General features: G+C 56.9%; 1 protein-coding gene across 3 annotated transcripts in view; it reads right to left on the bottom strand.

Annotated features, from left to right (window-relative positions):
• SLC45A4 (solute carrier family 45 member 4) overlaps nucleotides 1–17,476 on the bottom strand; it is a 73,916-nt gene extending 56,440 nt beyond the window's left edge. Inside the window, exon 1 of one of the 3 annotated variants that reach the window (XM_049700434.1) lies at nucleotides 17,251–17,476. The gene's annotated coding sequence lies outside the window, so the exon portion shown is untranslated. The remainder of the gene's footprint in view (nucleotides 1–17,250) is intronic. The other 2 variants (XM_033419720.2, XM_004265293.4) reach the window with 2 other exon arrangements.
• Between the last annotated feature and the right edge of the window lie 835 nt (nucleotides 17,477–18,311).

Raw genomic sequence — 18,311 nt, forward strand, 5'->3', positions numbered from 1 at the left:
CTCTGGCGGGTCCTCCTGGACGCTGCCCCCTCCCCAGCCCAGGGACTCCTCTGTGTCCCCACGGGGCCTCACACGGGAGAAAGCAAGTGTCCACTCCGCCGTGTGTCTCCTGGGCGTTCACCCCACGCACCGGCCCCCAGCAAGGCCAACTCCGGAGAACGCATGACTGGAAAGGCCTGAGAAGAACCAGAAACGGAGCTGAGTGGGGCTCAGCGTCAGCGCGGCTCCCCAGCAGGGTTCCTTCCACCGCCCAGGCCGGCTCCCTCCACCGCCCGCGTTTCACCGTCTCCAGCGAGGGAGAAGGAAGCGCGAGTCCCTGCCTTCACTCCGGGCCTCGGCCCGAGAGCTTCTGCAACAGCAGCCGCTGGGACCACACCCGACACCCAAAATCTCAACAGGCCTTCCTGGGTCACGACCCCACTTATCACTCTGAGCTGAGGGCCACAGCCTCGCGCCACGGCCGGTCCCTGCCTGGGCTGCAATACCGGCAGTCACCCACAGCTGTTCAACCTTCACCTGAAGCATCGCTGAGTGCCCCCTCCAGGCTGACAGGCCCTGTGCTCAGCCCAGACCACAGCGTGTCCCATTTTTCCGCAGAGGGACCCAACTCAGAGGACTGGACACACACTCCCAGGGTATAAATCCCATCCGAGCAGCTGGTCTTTAAACTCCTGCGCGTCTGCATGTCCTGCGGTGCACATCTGTGCCCACGTTCACTGAAGGTGTTTCCCGAGGACCTGCACGCCCCCAGAAACAAGGCCAGCAAGGCGAGGGGGAAAGCGAAGGGCAGGGACAGGATGCACACTGAAGGCCCATGACAGAGGCTGGTACCAAACGCTCAAGAGACAGAGGAAGGAGCAACTGAACGCACAGGTTTGTACACACTTCCTGAGGCCCACCCGAGGGAGCCCAGGATGTGTGCAAACATGAGGGTGTTTAGTCTTCCCCAAACAGTCCCTGAAGACGCTCCATCAGGAGTTTTAGCAACGCTTCTAGAACCAGTGAGGGGGCTTTTCACCCTCTGACGTCAGTCCACAAGCAGGGAGTCCACAAGACACCGCTTCTCAGGACACATATGAGGGCTGTCAGCCGGAAGGGGCAGCGGGGAGGGAGGGCGTGAGGGGGTCACATGGAGGGAGGGCCGTGGGGGGCACTTCGGGCCCCCCTTCTGGGCATCTCCTGAGAGAGAGCTGCCTCAAAGGCACAAGGGAGACAGGCCTGGCTCCAGCCCTTTGGCAGCCCCTGGGCTAGGGCCCTAACACCTCCACCTGTGCCCCCTTCCCAGCCCCCGGCGAGGCGGGAGTCTGAGCTCACAGTCCCTCTGCTTCCAGCTCCCTGACAGAAAGATGGGACTTGGGAACAGACAAGGAGGAACAACAGTGGCTTACAGCAAATGCCCCTCTGTGCCCCCGGGAAGCTTCCCGGCGGGGAGCCCTGTGCGCTCACTGCAAACAGACCAAGGCAGAGTGAGGTACGAGCATGCAGGGCTACAGACATACCTTGCTGCATCTGGAAAAAACGCCTTTGAAGTACATTCTCTACCTAAGCCATCTTAAATCCTCTCCAGAATAAGGCAAATATAAGCCCAATAAGTTACAGCTGAACAGCAAACGCTTCCCCACTGAGGCCCAATGGACACAATAACCTGCATTAACCTGCCCCCGCCCTGGGCCCCTAACCCGCAGGAGGACTGCCCGTGTCTGCAGCCAGCCAGGAGACTCCCGCGGCCCCTCAGCCCCCTAACCCGCGGGAGGACTGCCCGTGTCTGCAGCCAGCCAGGAGGCGGCCCCTCAGCAGCAGCCCTCCCCTCCACGCCGCTGTCGTCCACCTTGTGCACACCTGCCCCCAGCGAAACAAAAGTCACTGCCCTTTGCAAACTGCTCACACCTGCGTGCGGCCAGCCCCGCCGAGGTACCTTCCCCGCCAGCTGCAGGGGGCAGGGTGCTCCTCGTGATGCTGTAGGGCTCCGCCTGCAGTATCCATCACCCTACACTAAGAACGCCAGAACAGCAAAGCGGCAAACCAGGTCCCAAGACCACTGCCCGACCAAGGAAGCCACTGTCCTCTCCAGGCCGCAAGCACCGTCCCACCTCTCCCACTTCCACGAGCTCGGATCCCGCTTAAAACCACACGTGGAGAGCACTGCCATCACAGGAGAAAGGCCTGCTGGGCTGGCAGGAAGCCTGTGATAGACAAGCTATAAACTCAGCACACCTCACTCTCCCCTCCAGACTAATTTTAACAGGGAGAAGACATAACCACAGCTACAAACCTTCCCTTGGGGATACAGTTTACAGCATCATGACTCAGCTGCCCTGACGGCCTGACAGGTGAGGTCACCTGGGTGTGTCATGGGTGTTTTCATGAGTGAGCTACCATCAAACAGGGTCAGGCGAGCCGGGTGCGCACCTCGCCCGGGACCGCCCTCCCCAGCCTCCCTCCTCCAAGGCCCTCCAAGCCCCTGCGCCCCCCTGACCACCCCAGGGCTGGCCCCCTTGTTAACCCTGCGTGGTGCATCTGGATTTCCAAATTCCTCCAAAGGAACATGGAACATTCCCAAGGCCAAGATGGCCGAGCTGGCTGAACAGCCAATTACAGGCAGTTAACTACAAATAGGAAAATTATGTATTTGGTTAAAGAGGTGTTTTTCTTTGGGGCATCTGATAAGTCTATCAAGAAAAGACTTCAGGCCGTAAAAGGCTCACTGTGCCACCTCCCATCACACCACCCTCCAAGGGCTGCAGCAGGTACAGCTGGGCCAATGGCCGCTGGGCTGGGGGCTCAGACGGGCAGCAGCAGACCAGCACCCTAAGGGTTCCATTGGGGGGGCGAGCCATGGGCCCCTGGGCTCTTGTGCTGCCCCACCCCGTGCAGGCCCAGGCCCCTCCCAGCTCCCAGAATTCCAACCCTCCCAACCGGATCACAACTTGTGCGTACAGGCCGGCCACTCCCACGCCCCGACCCCAAGCTAGCCCCCCCCCCACCCGGCACTGGGGAACCAGCTCCCACCCAGGGAACCAGAACCTCACTTCTGTTCACAGCCCGCCCTATTCCACAGCTGCTGCCAGGACACGGAGCCAAGCGTGCTGCACAGCCCAGCTGCCGGTCCCCCTGCTGGCCTCCTCCAGCACCACCTCCCTCCGCTCCCGCCCAGCTCGGCCCGACGTCCCTGCGCCCAGGAGTGCTGGCTCTGCCCCTGCACGAAGGCACACGCTCCAACACCCAACCCAGGAGTGGATGGCCCCCGGAAGGCCCGATTTCCCATGCGATCTCATCCCTTCCTCTCGGGAGCCGGCAAGTCTCTCCACAGATACTGGGTCTTCAACTGCTTCGTGCGGGTGCAACACTGCAGCTGAAACTCTGCAAGTACTTCCTAGGCGCCAATTACTATTGCAGATGTTTTCTATATGTGCACTCACTCCATCCTTGCAACAGTTCAACGTGGTGAATACTATTCTTAGCCCCAATTTACAGACGAGAAAACTGAGGCACTAGAGGTCACTTGTCCAGAAGGATGCTAAGTGGTGGGCACACAGGAACAGCAGCCCTGCCAGCGGTACCGCCTCCCAGTGCTCTTATGAGCCATCAACAGTGTTGCTAATGGGCTGGGAGAGACAGCAGGAATCAGAGGGGAGAGGCCAGAGCCCCATGCTGGTCTTGCTTCTTCGTGGGAATCCTCCTCCTCCAAATGAAGAGGTCAGGCAGGCAGCTGGACACGGGTGTCTAGAACCACGGCACACTTTGGAAACGTGGCGTGAAACGGCACAGAGAGGCTGCTGGGTGCGAGGTGGGGAGCCAGCGAGGGCTGTGCTTGCTCCTTTCAAGGAAGAAATTAAAACCTGGCCTGATCAAAAGTCTTAGTTTAGGGCTTCCCTGGTGGCGCAGTGGTTGGGAGTCCGCCTGCCGATGCAGGGGACACGGGTTTGTGCCCCGGTCCGGGAGGATCCCACATGCTGCGGAGCGGCTGGGCCCGTGAGCCGAGCCTGTGCTCTGCAACGGGAGAGGCCACAGCAGTGAGAGGCCCGCGTACCGCAAAAAAAAAAAAAAAAAAAAAAAAAAAAAGGTTTAAAACAACCTTTACTTCACCTTTCACACACAATAACAACCATTAGAGTGAAGCATAAAGTCGCAAAGATGTGATTTGACTTGTGGCTTCCCATAATTCTAATCTTTAGGGCTGCAGATGGGGTAAGAGATTGCTGAGAATTATCAGGAACTGCTGTGCTTCCTTTTCTGGAGAGCACGCAGAGGTGATCTGATAAGCGGGTGGGACTCTGGGTTCTTCCCCACTTAGCGGAGGTGGGCTGGAAAGGATCACACGTCTTGTCTCAAGAAAAACTAACTAGCCCAGTGGCAGAGGCGGGGGCGGGGGGGTCCCGGGTGGCTCTGGGCTCTGCAGAGGGGGCCCGGAGGAGGCCGGTGCTGAAGGCCGGAGGAAACCCCAGGCCCCCCTGCTCTGCCAGGCAAACAGACTCAGGGCAAAGCAGGCCCAGGACACAGGGGCACCAAGGGGAGCCTGTCCCTGCAGCTTCAGACCTAAGAAACACGCTGTCCCTCAAGTTATCAATGAAAAGGAGCTGGTGGGGGACTGGAATCCTAGACATCCCCCCAAAGAACTTGAAATAAAATACACATTCCTGGTGGCACAGTGGTTAAGAATCTGCCTGCCAGTGCAGGGGACACAGGTTCGAGCCGTGGCCCGGGAAGATCCCACATGCCGCGGAGCAACTAAGCCCGTGCGCCACAAATACCGAGCCTGCGCTCTAGAGCCCGTGAGCCACAACTACTGAGCCTGTGCTCTAGAGCCCACAAGCCACAACTGCTGAGCCTGTGCACCACAACTACTGAAGCCTGCGCACCTAGAGCCTATACTCCGCAACAAGAGAAGCCACCGCAATGAGAAGCCCGCGCACCACAACGAAGAGTAGCCCCCGCTCACCACGACTAGAGAAAGCGCACGCGCAGCAACAAAGGCCCAACGCAGCCAAAACAAAAAAAAAAGAGCAAAACTTAAAAAGTACACATTACGATATTAGACTCCGCTATACACATTACATACATATAATGTGTATTATGTACAATATGCTATACTGTACAGTTAAATAATGTCATAACAGATAACTTGCTATAACATAATACACACACATATGAGAGAGTATACTGTACTATAATGTTACACCTTATATAAATGAATACATCCGTCTCATGGTACCCATGAGGGACTGGTTTCAGGACTCCCTTACACTATAAAACTGCATGGTGTGGTCGGCCCTCCATATCCGTGGATGGGAAACCCGCAGGTGCGGGGTGGCCCGCTCTCCAAGCCACGGCCACATCCACCTCTGGGATTAACCACATAAGGGGCAGCGCCGGCAGAGGTCTAACCCAGCGCCCCTCTTGAGGACTTGGCACTAGCACCAAGGCCCCGCGAGTGGCAGCTGTGAGCCTGACCCTTCCACCTCGGCTTAGCTTGGGCTGGGAATTCCACCCGCCACCCAATATGACATTGCTCGGTTCTCTTGGACAACCTTGACTCTCGGAGGCTCCTGCTGCTAATTTTAACTACACTACATTCCCCACAAAGTGAACTGGAGCATCCCAATGTCACTGTCATGACAGCATCCCACAGCCGCTCTAGCTGGCGCTCAGACCACGGCTTTCAGACTCTCCAGTGCCATTGACGGACCCCCGAGTACAGTGGGCCGTCGCCCCACATCCCAGTCACAGCAGCCGGGAAACACCTCGAGCCACCGCCCTCGGGGCTGATCTCTGGAACTGCCAATCGGGGAGTGCCAGCCGCTCCATGTGACAGACCAGGCAGCCCACCGTGCAGGGCCCTCTACCAGGGCCCGGGGGACCATACTCGGGGGTGTCAGGAGACCCATGAATCCTCCGTAACACACACAAAAGATGGTGTCTCTGCACTTTTGAGAGAAAGAGGTCCATAACTTTCAGCAAAGTCTCAAAGGAGTCCATGACCCCAACCAGGTGGAGGGAAGGAGGAGGGAAGCAGAGTCACTCAACTGCCCAGAGGGATTCTTGCTGTGATAGGGCTGTTACATCATCTTTACATGATTTTTTAAAGTCAGTCTTTACTTTTGTAATTTCCTTTAGAATTTAGTTGAGCAATTTAGGTTCAAACAAACAAACAAAAAAGGCAGGTAGAAACAAAGAAAAGTGGAAAGATCAATTCTAAATTTAGGAAAACCGACAAGGACCAGCCTAGATTACTGCAGAGCTGAGAATTTTCTGGAGCACACACACACACTCACACACGCACACACACACACGCACGCACATACACACACACACGGTGACATCAGAAAGTAAAGATCAAACCACAATTTCTACAATTTATCCTAAAGGAAGAGACAAAAATACAAACCACTGTAAGTAAAACGACTGTCATTCTGTCAAATGAAATAAAGTCAGCCTGGCAAGCCCTGATGTCTGGACTGGAGTCCAGGATAAATGTTATTTACTTGGTTCGCCAGGGCGATAATGAGCTTGTTTTGAACCTTCTGTATATTGTATTAGCTCATTCATTTTGAAAAGTAACCCAGGACGGGGCAAGCTGGGGAGGCACGAGTGAGAAAAAAACAGGCCAGCAAAACACTGGCCTCACATTTCATAAACAAACACGAGCTGTACTCCAGGTAATACGTTAATTTGATCTGCACTTAAACGTGGGGTCTGGGCATCGCCCATCTCCCTCAGACCCAGAGAACAGTCCTGCTCTTCCCTTGGTGCCTGGCTCCAGAGCCGTCCACCAGGCGCTGGGACCACGGGGTTCAGACCGCGATCCAGCCCAGGCTCTCCGCCCTCTTCCAGCCCCTCACTGTACCCCCAGCGCACGTGCATCAGGGGGCTCAAGCTGCCCTCGAGATGCTCCAAAGCTACCCTGCACACCACGGAGCCCATGTGCAGCCCCGGGAAAGGAGAAAGCGGCCTGTGCACAAGGGGCCTGAAACCCACAAGCCCATGGGGGGCCTGGGTTTCTCAGCGGCACTGCCAAGACCCCAACTTACCATAAAACCCACAGCTGTCAGCTCCCACGCCAGGCGGCAGAAGGCAGGAGGCTGGTCCCACATGCCGGCACACTCTGCCCAGGGGTAGAGCAGGAGAGCCGAGGGCACTGGGCTCCCAGGCTCCCGCCCTGACGCGTCACCACTGGTTGACCAGGACCCCCTGTGGAAGGCCACCCCACCTCCTACAGACCCCTCCCCTCGCATGGCCCTGGTCACTGCTGCTCCCAGTGCCCCTCGGCCCAGGGGTGGCTTCCAGAGGGGCTGCTGTGGTCCCGGAGCCCTGCCCACCCCTTTGTATGGTGCTAACTCTCCCGGCTCTGCCTGTGGAGGCCACCTGCTTCCTGCCACCAGCAGGATGAGAACGATACAGCCAGAGTACCCCTCCATGACACTGACACACATGCGGTCACCCCGGGGCACGGAAGCTGGCAACGGCAAATCCCGCGACCTCCAGACAAGTATGAAGGAGGGACTCTCTGAAGTTCTTGGTCAATTTGTTATCAAATCAAGACAAAACCCATCAGCCTTGAAACTGACCCTCAGCTGCAAGACAGTAAGTAGGAAGTGCAAGCAGATTCTGAGGCCTGCGTGCCCTCAGGGCCCAAGGCACACGTGACTCATCAGAACTGGGTTCACACACATACATGCAGCCACTGCCACTCGGGTCAGTGACGAGGAAAACAGAACCTAAAGGCAACTCCACATAAACTGGACATGTAGGCCCTATTTAACGCAAATCAGCAATTCACCGTAAAGACAGCAATTTACTTATATCACACCCACAACGTGGAAAAAACGCATGGCGCTCTGCAAAGTACAGGATGGAACCACAAAGGCACCACTGCCGACGGCCACATGTGCTCCCTCTGGCTTCCAGGGGTGGGGAGGCAGTTATGCTGGGAAATGAACACTGTCAGTCCCTCAATCCCATTATTAAAGATAAGAATATCTCACTTCCCTGGTGGTGCAGTGGTTGAGAATCTGCCTGCCAACACAGGGGACACGGGTTCGAGCCCTGGTCCGGGAAGATCCCACATGCCGCGGAGCAACTAAGCCGGTGCGCCACAACTACTGAGCCTGCGCTCTAGAGCCCGTGCGCCACAACTACTGAAGCCCGCGCTCTAGAGCCCACGAGCCACAGCGAAGAGTAGGTCCCACTCACCACAACCAGAGAAAGCCCGCACAGAGCAACGAAGACCCGACACAGCAATCAATCAATCAATAGAAATGGGGATAACAGCTCATCAAGCGCTCTTTTACGTTCAAATGCCAGAAGCTGTGCGTGAAAGCTGCCCAGCACTCAGCAGATGCCAGGGCGGACGGAGCCCCTTCTCGGCCCCCCACCTGCTACCCTGCGACGGGTTCCGCGGCAGAGAAACTGGTCTGCAGCAGCCACCTTCCCGCGGGGACCTGGGGGGTGTGCAGGCTTCACCAAGCGGATACAGCTTCAGTCTCATCTCCTGAGCTGCCCAGGAGCCCCGGCCGCAGCAAGAACACGGGGACCCTGAGGAGGGGAGACTGGAAACCAGGCCAGGAGAGCAGCTGGGGGAGTGGGGAGGGACACGTACTGACCGGGGCAGGGGGCTTGGTTGATCCGTGAGCAAACACACTTAAGCCACGTCTAATCCGTGTGCTTCGACAGGCACGTGCTGAAGGCAGCTCCTTCCCATCAGCCGAACCGCAGTGGGCAGGGCACAGCAGGGCCCCACAGATGCCACTCGTGGCAGAGAAGAATGGATCTGAGAAGTTCAAGGACTCCATGCCGGCCAGCAGCACATCTTGCCCCATCCTCCAGCTCTGGGGCAAAGGCCTTGCCCCGCCCAGCAGTCCAGGCGGTCAGGCTCCGGTGAGGGCAGCACCATCGAAGCTTGGCGGTGCCTCTTCCCCGGACACATCACTGTGGCAACCCAGGTGGGGTCGTCACTTATTAAAATAGATGTAGTTGAAGGGGCATCCCATCTCCACCATCCAAAGCAGCACTGCGTCCTCAGGCCCTGACAGTCAGGCTTTATTTCTTCCTGAGCCAGCTATAAGAGCCTCCACTTCCAAGAAACCCTCCCTGAATAGGCTCACCTGAGGATGATAATAATTATCTTGTGTGTTCAGCCAGCACAGTCATCACTCTTGTTTGTGTATTATTCTTCAGCTGTCACCTCTCTGCTTAGGCTAAAACTGTTTTTGCGTCTCCCACTGTCCCTAGCAGATTTTCTAACAGAGGCATTCAATCCCGAGATAGAATTCCAGATGGACTCCTTAAGGCCTCTGGGCCTCAGTTTTCTCATCTATACACCGGGGATACCACCCCTCCCGTGCAGAGTGACCAGCAAATTCAGAAGTTAACCCGGGGGCTTCCCTGGTGGTGCAGTGGTTGAGAGTCCGCCCGCCGATGCAGGGGACACGGGTTCGTGCCCCGGTTTGGGAGGATCCCACATGCCGCGGAGCGGCTAGGCCCGTGAGCCATGGCCGCTGAGCCTGTGCTCCGCAACGGGAGAGGCCACAACAGTGAGAGGCCCGCGTACCGCAAAAAAAAAAAAAACTGTTAAAACTCTCCCCAAACCATATGGTAGCCAGGCAGGCGGCATGGCCTGCACTCCCTGGGCTTCCAGGCTCTCCCAGCCCCTCGAGACTATATCAAAGGCCTATCTGAACTTCACAACCACAAACTGCCCCCTTCCACAGGGCTCTTATCGGCGCACAGCCTCTCCGCAGTTGCTCAAACGGTCAGGAATTAACCAAGGACTGATAGCTAGCCGGTAACACTGCCCGTCGTCTACCTGCACCCCCAGGATGCCGCACGAGCCCTCCGTCTCTTCTCACCGTCTGCGGTGTTAGCGTGACTGCCACCGCCCTGTTCACTTGCTGAAAACATGGTCCCCATTTTCTTTCGCGTCTGGTGAGTGTTAAACATTTCATTCTGTGGAAATGCACTGATATTTTCCACACGGAGTCACAGCACTGAAGAGAAAACCATGATCCCCAAACTTCAGAAACACGTATATGCGTCTGGGTGGAGGCGACCCCCAGGGCTCACGGTGCCACGGAGGAGACCCAAGACCTCGGGCCCAGCACCCCCATGGGTGAGCTCCAAGGCTCAGCCGCTTACTGTGTGGCTTCAGGCGAGTCGCTTAACCTCTCTGTGCCTCCTTTTCCTCTCTAAAATGCAGCACAGACCCGGCTGGGTTGTTAGAGGCTGAGCCGAGTGCTCTGCACAGGACCCAGCCCTCCATATGTTACTTCCCTGGGCCTGCTAAGTGCCAGGAACAAGTACGCGTTATGCTCCCCTGCTTCTAACAGAGGCTGAAGCTCCGAGCTGTGGGCGGCTTCTGGGCCAAGGTCACCACGTCAGCGATGGCACAGCCCCGGGCTCTATGACATTTCTGCTGCAGAGTAAGGCACAGGGCCCCTCCGGATCCTCTTCAGAATTAAGAACACTTTCAACATCTGAATAATTCAAGGATGAGCTAGCTAGGCATGTTTTAGACAGCCCTGAGCTTTGTCTCAGCTGCCCGTCCCACTAGGCTCGCTGAGAACCTAGCCCACCGTCTGGCAAATCCAAGAAAAGGGCAGCCTCAACCCCACAATCCTCCCCAGCACCAAATCCCAGCTGCCTTCGGTGGGCACCAGAATGACGGAGAAGCAGCGCTGGAGGCCCCCGGAAGGCCCGGCTCCAAATCCCAGCTGCCCTCGGTGGGTGCCCAGAGTGACAGAGAAGCAGCGCTGGAGGCCCCCGGAAGGCCCAGCTCCAACCAGCAGAGGGCCTGATGGGGAGGCTTTTTGTCCACCGAGCTTTTAATGCGACAGTTTTACGTAAGTGATGTTAAAAAGCCACTAACGGTGACTCTAGTATCCCAGTTCCCCCAGCACGACATGCATACTGAACCCCGCTGTGCAGGGTCACCTGGGCACCCTGATCTCCCGTGGGCAGCCCAGGCCTGTCTCTAAGCCCTTGTTGTAAGGGCCTTAACCCTTGATTTTAGCATCAAGGCCCAAAATGCCAAGTGTAAACTGGGATTTGTGCGCAGAGCTCAATGGAGGCTCCTCACCCAACCCCCCTCCACAGGGCGGGTGAGGCTGCACCGCCTGGCCCATCTCCTCACTACCTGGATACACCCCAGGATCCCTGGAACATGACCCCACCTTCACTTATCTCTAGAAACAAAGGTTCTGCCTCACAATCTGAGGAACCATGTTGTCCACATTCAACGTGAAGCATTCCTAAGTGGATTGCTAACAGCTGGATCTGAGGACAAACGATGGTAGGACTTGAAGCTGACCCCCATGAGCAACGTCCACAGAGCTGGGCGAGCAGCCTTGCCCTCCTCCCCACCACGTGAATTAGCAGAGACCCCTGGCTACTCAGGATCTCTCACGGGTCACAGGCTATCCCCCAACACCGCGTTCTACAGCCCTGGAGCCAAAGAACTTCCTGTTTCAGGGCGTGAAGGCAGAGCAATCTGTCGTTGTTTAATTACTAAACTTACTTTCCTATCCAATTTCAATTGGCTCTTAGGCTAAACACAGTAAGTGTCCATGCTTTGAGAGCATCTCCAGCTTAGCTAAGAGAACACCAGCCCAGGACTTCCAAACAGCTCGGAGGAAGGTTTGGGAACTAACACCAACCTCACCCGCTTCTCAGGGAGAGAGCCCCCATTTCCACAAACCCCGACCCGTCAGGCTCCTCTGTACCCCCAGGGGCCCTCCCCCAGCCCAGGGGCCCTCGCCCTGGAGACCAGCAAAGAGCGCACTCTCCTCCCTGCAGACACACTCACTGCAGCCGGAGAAGGGAGCCGGGCAGAGCAAGCTGACAGGATCCCCGCAGGGCGAACGAAAACCTCTTTAACTCAAAGCACTATTCCATAGGCTTCAATTTTAACCCAACCAAATAAAAACGCGTTGCCACTAACCAAAATGCGCACACTTACAAGCTGTATTGCCTTTTGCCCTTTAACACAGTCCATCTAGGAAACATGAAATCAAATATGCAAGTACACGTGTATCAGCATGGACGCCACCACTTAGTGAAGTAGTGGCAGATACTCTACCCCTCCATCCACCGAGCACAGTAAGGTGACAGAGCAGCACCGCACCTTAAGGCATGGGTGCAAACGCAAAGGCGTTCTCAGGGTTCTCAGGTGTGGGTGACTTGGAGAGTCTGAGTTCACAGATCCTCAGCGCTGAACTGCCTGTGACAGGGCCGGTGGTGAAGTCCCAGCCTCAGTGCCCTCCCCCTCCACCAAGGTCACCTTCACACTCTCCCTTCCTCAGTCCCTGTGGTGGGGTGTAACTGGCATCAAGGACAGGTGGGTAATTCCTTTAATTGAGGCACCTTAAAGGGACCCTCCCCCCACAACCCAGCTAGCTCTTTAAGACACGCTCTGCCAATGTTTTTATTTTGTACATCCAGTAATTATCGAGATCAACAATACATTTCTGCTTCTGTGACCACTTTTGCACTGACGATATTTACAGTGACAAAAAATTCTTCTGGATTAACACAGCCTCACAATCACAGAAATGTTTTAAATTGCGGTTTATGTGTACTCTGGGGACAGAGAAGTGTGAACGATGACCGACAAAAGGCTTTCAAGTATCAAAGTGCGTGGCCTTAGAGTCAAATCCGGGAGGGAAAGTGGAGCAAACGTAGGAGCTCAGGAAGAACCGAAGATGCACATGTTGAAACTGTCCAGAACACTTTGCTCCTTTTTTCAAAGGGCGATGGTAGGCTTTCATGTCATTAGAGTGTTTCATTATTTTAAACGACAAGGAAAAAGTTTAGATGTCAACTTAAAAAGGTGCCCATAGTTTTTCAAAGTTATTTTACAGAACGGGGGCAAAAATGTCTGAAGATCTCTGCTTTAAGGCAATATACCTCTGAAACAGCCCCAACTTAACAGGTGATCGCAATGGTGAAAGCGCAGCCTTCCACACCCTCAGCTGGTGCCCCTCCTCCGTCCATGCCCTCTGGATAAACAAGTTCATCCCAAACCCCTCCCCTCAAGATAATTGATGGGAAAATATTCCTTTCTCTTTCCAAACCCAAACTCATCCTCTTTTGGATAAATACGTTTCCTTAAAATGGTGACGAAAACGTTGGCAACGAGGAGCTTATTTACTGTTGTCTGGCCTTGCAATATCCAAGTGGTCGCTTAAAACTGTGCAGCGAGATCTGCATGTAAAAGTACAGCAACCACCACATCTGGACCAGAAATGCACTCTCTTTATCTGTATTAAGGGTTTGCTATGAATTTTGCACTCAAGATTTTCCTTTCTTTGAAATGGGAAGAATTTGATTGCCAACCAGTTCACCTGGCTCCAGGATTTAAAGACAAAACCCCAGGAGAGACCCTCCAGCAAACTCCAAAAACTCAAAACCAGCTGCGCCACATAATCCCAGGTTGGAAAGTACTTTTTCAAGGCGGCACAATAAAGCACCTCTCGGGCACTGCTTCAGGAATGCAGGTTTCCTCACTGCCAGCGAAATCCTTCAACAGGCTTGGGAGGATGCAAACACCAACGACCCAGGTGGAACAAAGCTTCCCTCACCTGGGCTTGGGGCCAAGCAGAGTGGAGGGGAGTGAGGGCAAGGCAGCCTTGCTCAGTAACTTGAAAAGACTCTGCAAATCCTCCAGCTGCGGGAGGATCCCACCTTAGGACAGCCAGCACCCCAACCCTGCACTTGGGGGGCAAAATGCCCAGCACAGCGTGCGCCCTCATTGGGGGCTCCCTGCAGGCCCTGCTATGGACCCTGGTGACCTCTGTCTTGCGTGAGCTTCCAAACTAGCCAAAGAGAACTCAGAAACCTCTCCAACCTTGGGAACCTGTCTCCTTTCCCATCATCTCTCTCAAAAAGCTAGCAGTGTACTTAACCCAAGATGAGCGCACTCAACAAACGACCCAGACAGACCCACTGCCCATGCATCCGGGCAGCACATCCGCATCGGCTATGGTGGGAACGACAAGTGTCCAGGCCCTGCTGCAGGACCCGGGTGTAAAAGGAACACTTAGTGCCACGGAAACAGCGGGGATCATGCTGTTGCCCCGCAAGCCTGTGAGTCTTAATCTTCTTAAAATGCCTCCTCTAAAAGTCACTTGCCAAAGGAGCAGCGACACAAAGCAATGTCACCACTGCCCAAGTGGCAGCGGGATGGAAATGACTGCCGTGAATACTGCTGTGAACAGAGGCAGGGAAGCCTCCTTTGCACCCACATTGAAAAGGTCCACAATCTCCCCGTTCGCGGAAGTGCTTTATTTCACAAAGGCTTAGTTAGCATTTGATACCCTTAAAAAAAAAAAAGCCACTCGAAGCACATTTTCAAAGTTCCATGTTTAAAAAGATCCTTGTTCATTGATTTTGGTGGGATAATTAAGCTGATGTAAACAAGGGGACCTTGTCCAGGCACGGGTGGGGGAGGGGTGGCGGGCCTGGCCTCGGCCTGGGAGCCCCTGCTCAGGGGGTCCCCTCCCGCCCCCTCCTTTCTATGTGGCCTCTCTTCATCTGGGAGGCTTTTTCCCTCCGGTCAGATTTCCACTCGGCAGAGCTAAAGTGCTCTCATGTCTCCTGGCTTGGAGTCGAGGCAGCCCTCCTAATGGGGTTTTGCTGAGTACACCTTCATCAACGGAATTCTGCTGTGATTAAAAAAAAAAAAAAAAATCTAGGAAACCAGAGGAAGCGAGTGCGGAGCAGCATCCTCGCCCGTCCTCAGTAGGGAACACGGCTTCCAGCGCATTCCGGCTCCGCAAATTACAGACACGGGTCTGCCAGGGGTGTTCCCGAGGAGGGCACTGCAATTTGGGGTTGTCTGCCACCTACGGCGCTCACCAGTCACCCTCACTCCGTGCCAGGCTGTTAGGTCACGAACCACCCCTGCCGGCTACACAGGTCTGGGCTTCCGGGCCCCACAGGACGAGTGAGAGAGGGCAGAGGGTGCAGACGACTGACAGGGACCAACCGGCGCCACAGGCAGCAAATGAGAGCAAAGCCCAGACCCCGGGGAAGCCCGTCCACTCTCCTCCCCACCCGCCCCTCTGACAACACGGACAAAACCAATCCAACACCGAGTACCCTAAATGCTGGCTAAAATACCTTCCTGGGCCCCCTTCCTCCACTGGGGCTGGGGAGCTGCCACAGCCGCAGCCCCTCCTCCCCTGCAGACCTGCAGGGCGGGATCTCCCGGCTCCGAGAGGGCAGGGTCCCGTTCCCAGGCTCCTCCCGCCCCGTCCCACTCTCCAACAAGCAAAGTTGAAGGCAGAGAGGGTCCCAGGACTTTAAAAACTGCAAGCCGCCTTGGAGATCACCCAGTCCAATCTCTGCTCTGCTTTCACGATGCGACAAGGGCCAAGCTGCAGCACGCATCTCTGCAAGGAAAGCTGGCAATTCTCACAGGCCCAGAGCCCCCTGGGCAGCCTCCCCGGGGGGACACCCAGTCCACACAACACCCGACACTAAATACCTCATATGCATTTCAAATGTATCTCAAACGATCCCCTTCTCCCCTTTACAGCTGCTGCCCATGAAAAACAATTAGCCTGAATGGGACTGAAAGTCCTGATTTTTAAGACAACCTACTCCCCACCCTCTCTCCAGAACCCCTGGCGTTTTATGTCTGCCTGGGTCTTCCCACCTGGGGCCTACATAGCTCCAGGCCACAGTCACTGCACCTCCCCACCTTCAAGTGGATTCTGCAAGATCTCTCAAGCACTGAACAAACTCTTACTCCTTCTTTTAATACATAATTCAGATCTAGCAGCAAAGTGAGAAGATTATTGCTTTTTTTTTAAAGGAGGCTGGGGTCACTGTTTCTCATGCCCAGCCATTTAGTACACTTCATCGGTAAACCAATGCTCCAGTTTTTCTATATTCTTCCTTTTTCTCCTACTACAAGCACAAAATGGAAGAGACGAAAGATTCCCCCTGTGGGTAACCCTACCTGTCCGTTACTGACGGGAGAAGCAGAGACGCTGAGGTGCAGGGAAGGGCAGGGCTCACTCACGTAATGCCGCAAAGATCGGCCTGGGTTTTCCCAGGAGAAACAGGCTTCGATCCGGACAATCATGTGAACCCACAACAGCTGCTTCGATCACTCATCCCCTACACCCTCCTGCCGCCCCAGGCCTTAGGCTACGAGATGCCCCCCCAAACCAGAAGCGACAAGGCCCCTTTTTGCGGGAGTCAACTGGGGTATCCAATGGGGCTGACTGGCTCAGTCTGACCCATCAGTGCCCCCACTGGAAAGGAAAAAAATCTCACACTCCCTAGGAGATCAAGTGTGTGTCCCCCCCCACACACACAAACACACACCTAGAATCACTATGAATGGTTAATCAGGAGGCTGTGCTTTTTTTTTTCAAACCACCGCCCCTCCCATTTTGACATACCTCCTCTGAAAAAGCCCTTTGCTGGAATGTGTTCCCCCGGAGCCCAGTCAAGAGCAACACACCTTGGGGAGGAATGGGTTAAGTTCAAGAGCTCTAGGAGGGCGAGGCAGGAGGGAAAGGGAAAGCGGTGCAGAGATGCAGATAAATGTGCCGGGACTTCTGCAGGGCAGGGGCTCTGGACCTGGATGCACCGAGGCACTGGCCCCTCTCCTCCAGGCACAGCTTGGCTGCGGGAAATAGAGGTGTCTTCAAAGGGACAGACCAGAGGACAGTGCAGATAAGACAAAAACACAGGCACAGCCCCGGGGGTCAGCTCGGAGTTCCAAGTGTGGAAGCCCGGCTAGGCGTGCTGAGGGCGTGCGTGTGCTGGGGGCAGGAGGGGTTCAGGCAAAGGGGACAGAGGCTGAACTCTCAGAAGTTGGCGACATCAAACCGAGGGCGCAGGGAAGGGTCGGGACCTAGGGGGCGAGGCGCCAGGCTTCCTCCGGGTAGAGTAACCCGAGAAGACAGGGGTGGGGGACGCTGAGGGATGCGACCAGGACAGGGTCCATGGGAAGGTGCACACCGCGGCGAGGGGCCCGGGATGTTCCAGGAGGCTGGGGGGACGAAGACGAGGACGGGCAGGTGCAGTCGGGGAGAAGGGAGAGGGCCAAGGACAGGGGCGGGTGTCCGGGCGGGAGAAGGCTCCCGGCCATGGCGTGGGAGCACCCTCCCCGGGGAAGAGATGCCGAGGAGGGCCGGGAGCGGGACCCGGAGCTCGAGGCCGCGCGGGGGTGGGGTGGACATGGGAAGCAGCAGGTGCCGGGTGCCCAGGTGCGGGGTAGGGGGCGGCTGCCCGGCCGCTCACCTGTCTCCTCCGGCCGGGGCCGCGGGGCGGCGGGGCGGCCGGGCCGGGCCGGGCAGTGGCGGCGGGGGCGCGGCGCTCCGGGGGCGGCGGCGGCGGGACCCGGCGGCGGCTGCTCCTCGGCCGGCCGGCCGGGCAGGCGGTCAGTCAGCGATAGACCCGGGGTCAGAAGGAGCGCTTGCGAGGCTGTGGCCGGCGCGCGGGGACAACGCCGCTTTATCAGGTCGGAAACAGCCGCCGCGCGCCGCTTCCGCTGACGCAGCGCCGGCCTGCGCTCATGACTATGCAGCAGCCGCCGCGGGGGTCAGGGCGGGGCTCGCGTCGTGCGCGCCGATTGGTCTCCTTGCACCCCGCCCACTGCTCGGCCCCGCCCCGCCTGCCGAGGCCCCGCCCCTGGACCGGCCCCGCCCCTGGCCGCATCCAGCCTCCGGCCTCGGGGTAGGGGCTGCCGTGCCTAACCCCCCAGCCCCCGCTCCTCGAGGCTTGAGCACCAGACCCTAACCTGGAGCCCTGACCCCCGACCCCGGCTGCGTGCCTCTCGGTAGCCGCGGGAGGGAGAACCTGCAACCCCCGTCTCTCCCGTTCACCCCGCTCCTCCCTCTCCCCAAACGCCCTCCTCGCAGAGGGGTCTGGAGAGCCCCTTGGCCCGCCACCAGCCTAGACCTCTGCAAACTCCCTCCTCCCAGCCCACCCCCCGCCCCCAGCCCTTGACGGGAAGGGTGGGCTCCGCCGCCAGGTGCGACGGCAAACACCCTCCTCTTACCCTCCACTCGGTTGTCCCTACCTCGCCCTGATACATCTCCCCCTCCCCGCACCATCCCCATCTCCCACGCTCAGTGCGCCCCCCTCCCCACCCCCTGCCCCTTCCAGTTGATGAGCGCCCCGGAGAGCTGGGGAGGACCCCGGACCTGGGACCTTCCACTCCGCAGCCTGACTCGTGGCACGGCACCGATCCAGTATCAGCCAGCAAGCAGAGTGGCTGTAATCCCTGGGATGGGGCTAATGGGAACTCCTGGGGACAAGGTCGGGGAAGGCAGCTTGATAAACAGTGAAACAGATGATAT

The sequence above is a fragment of the Orcinus orca genome, chromosome 17 (genome assembly GCF_937001465.1).
Source record: "Orcinus orca chromosome 17, mOrcOrc1.1, whole genome shotgun sequence".
Lineage (NCBI taxonomy): Eukaryota > Metazoa > Chordata > Mammalia > Artiodactyla > Delphinidae > Orcinus > Orcinus orca.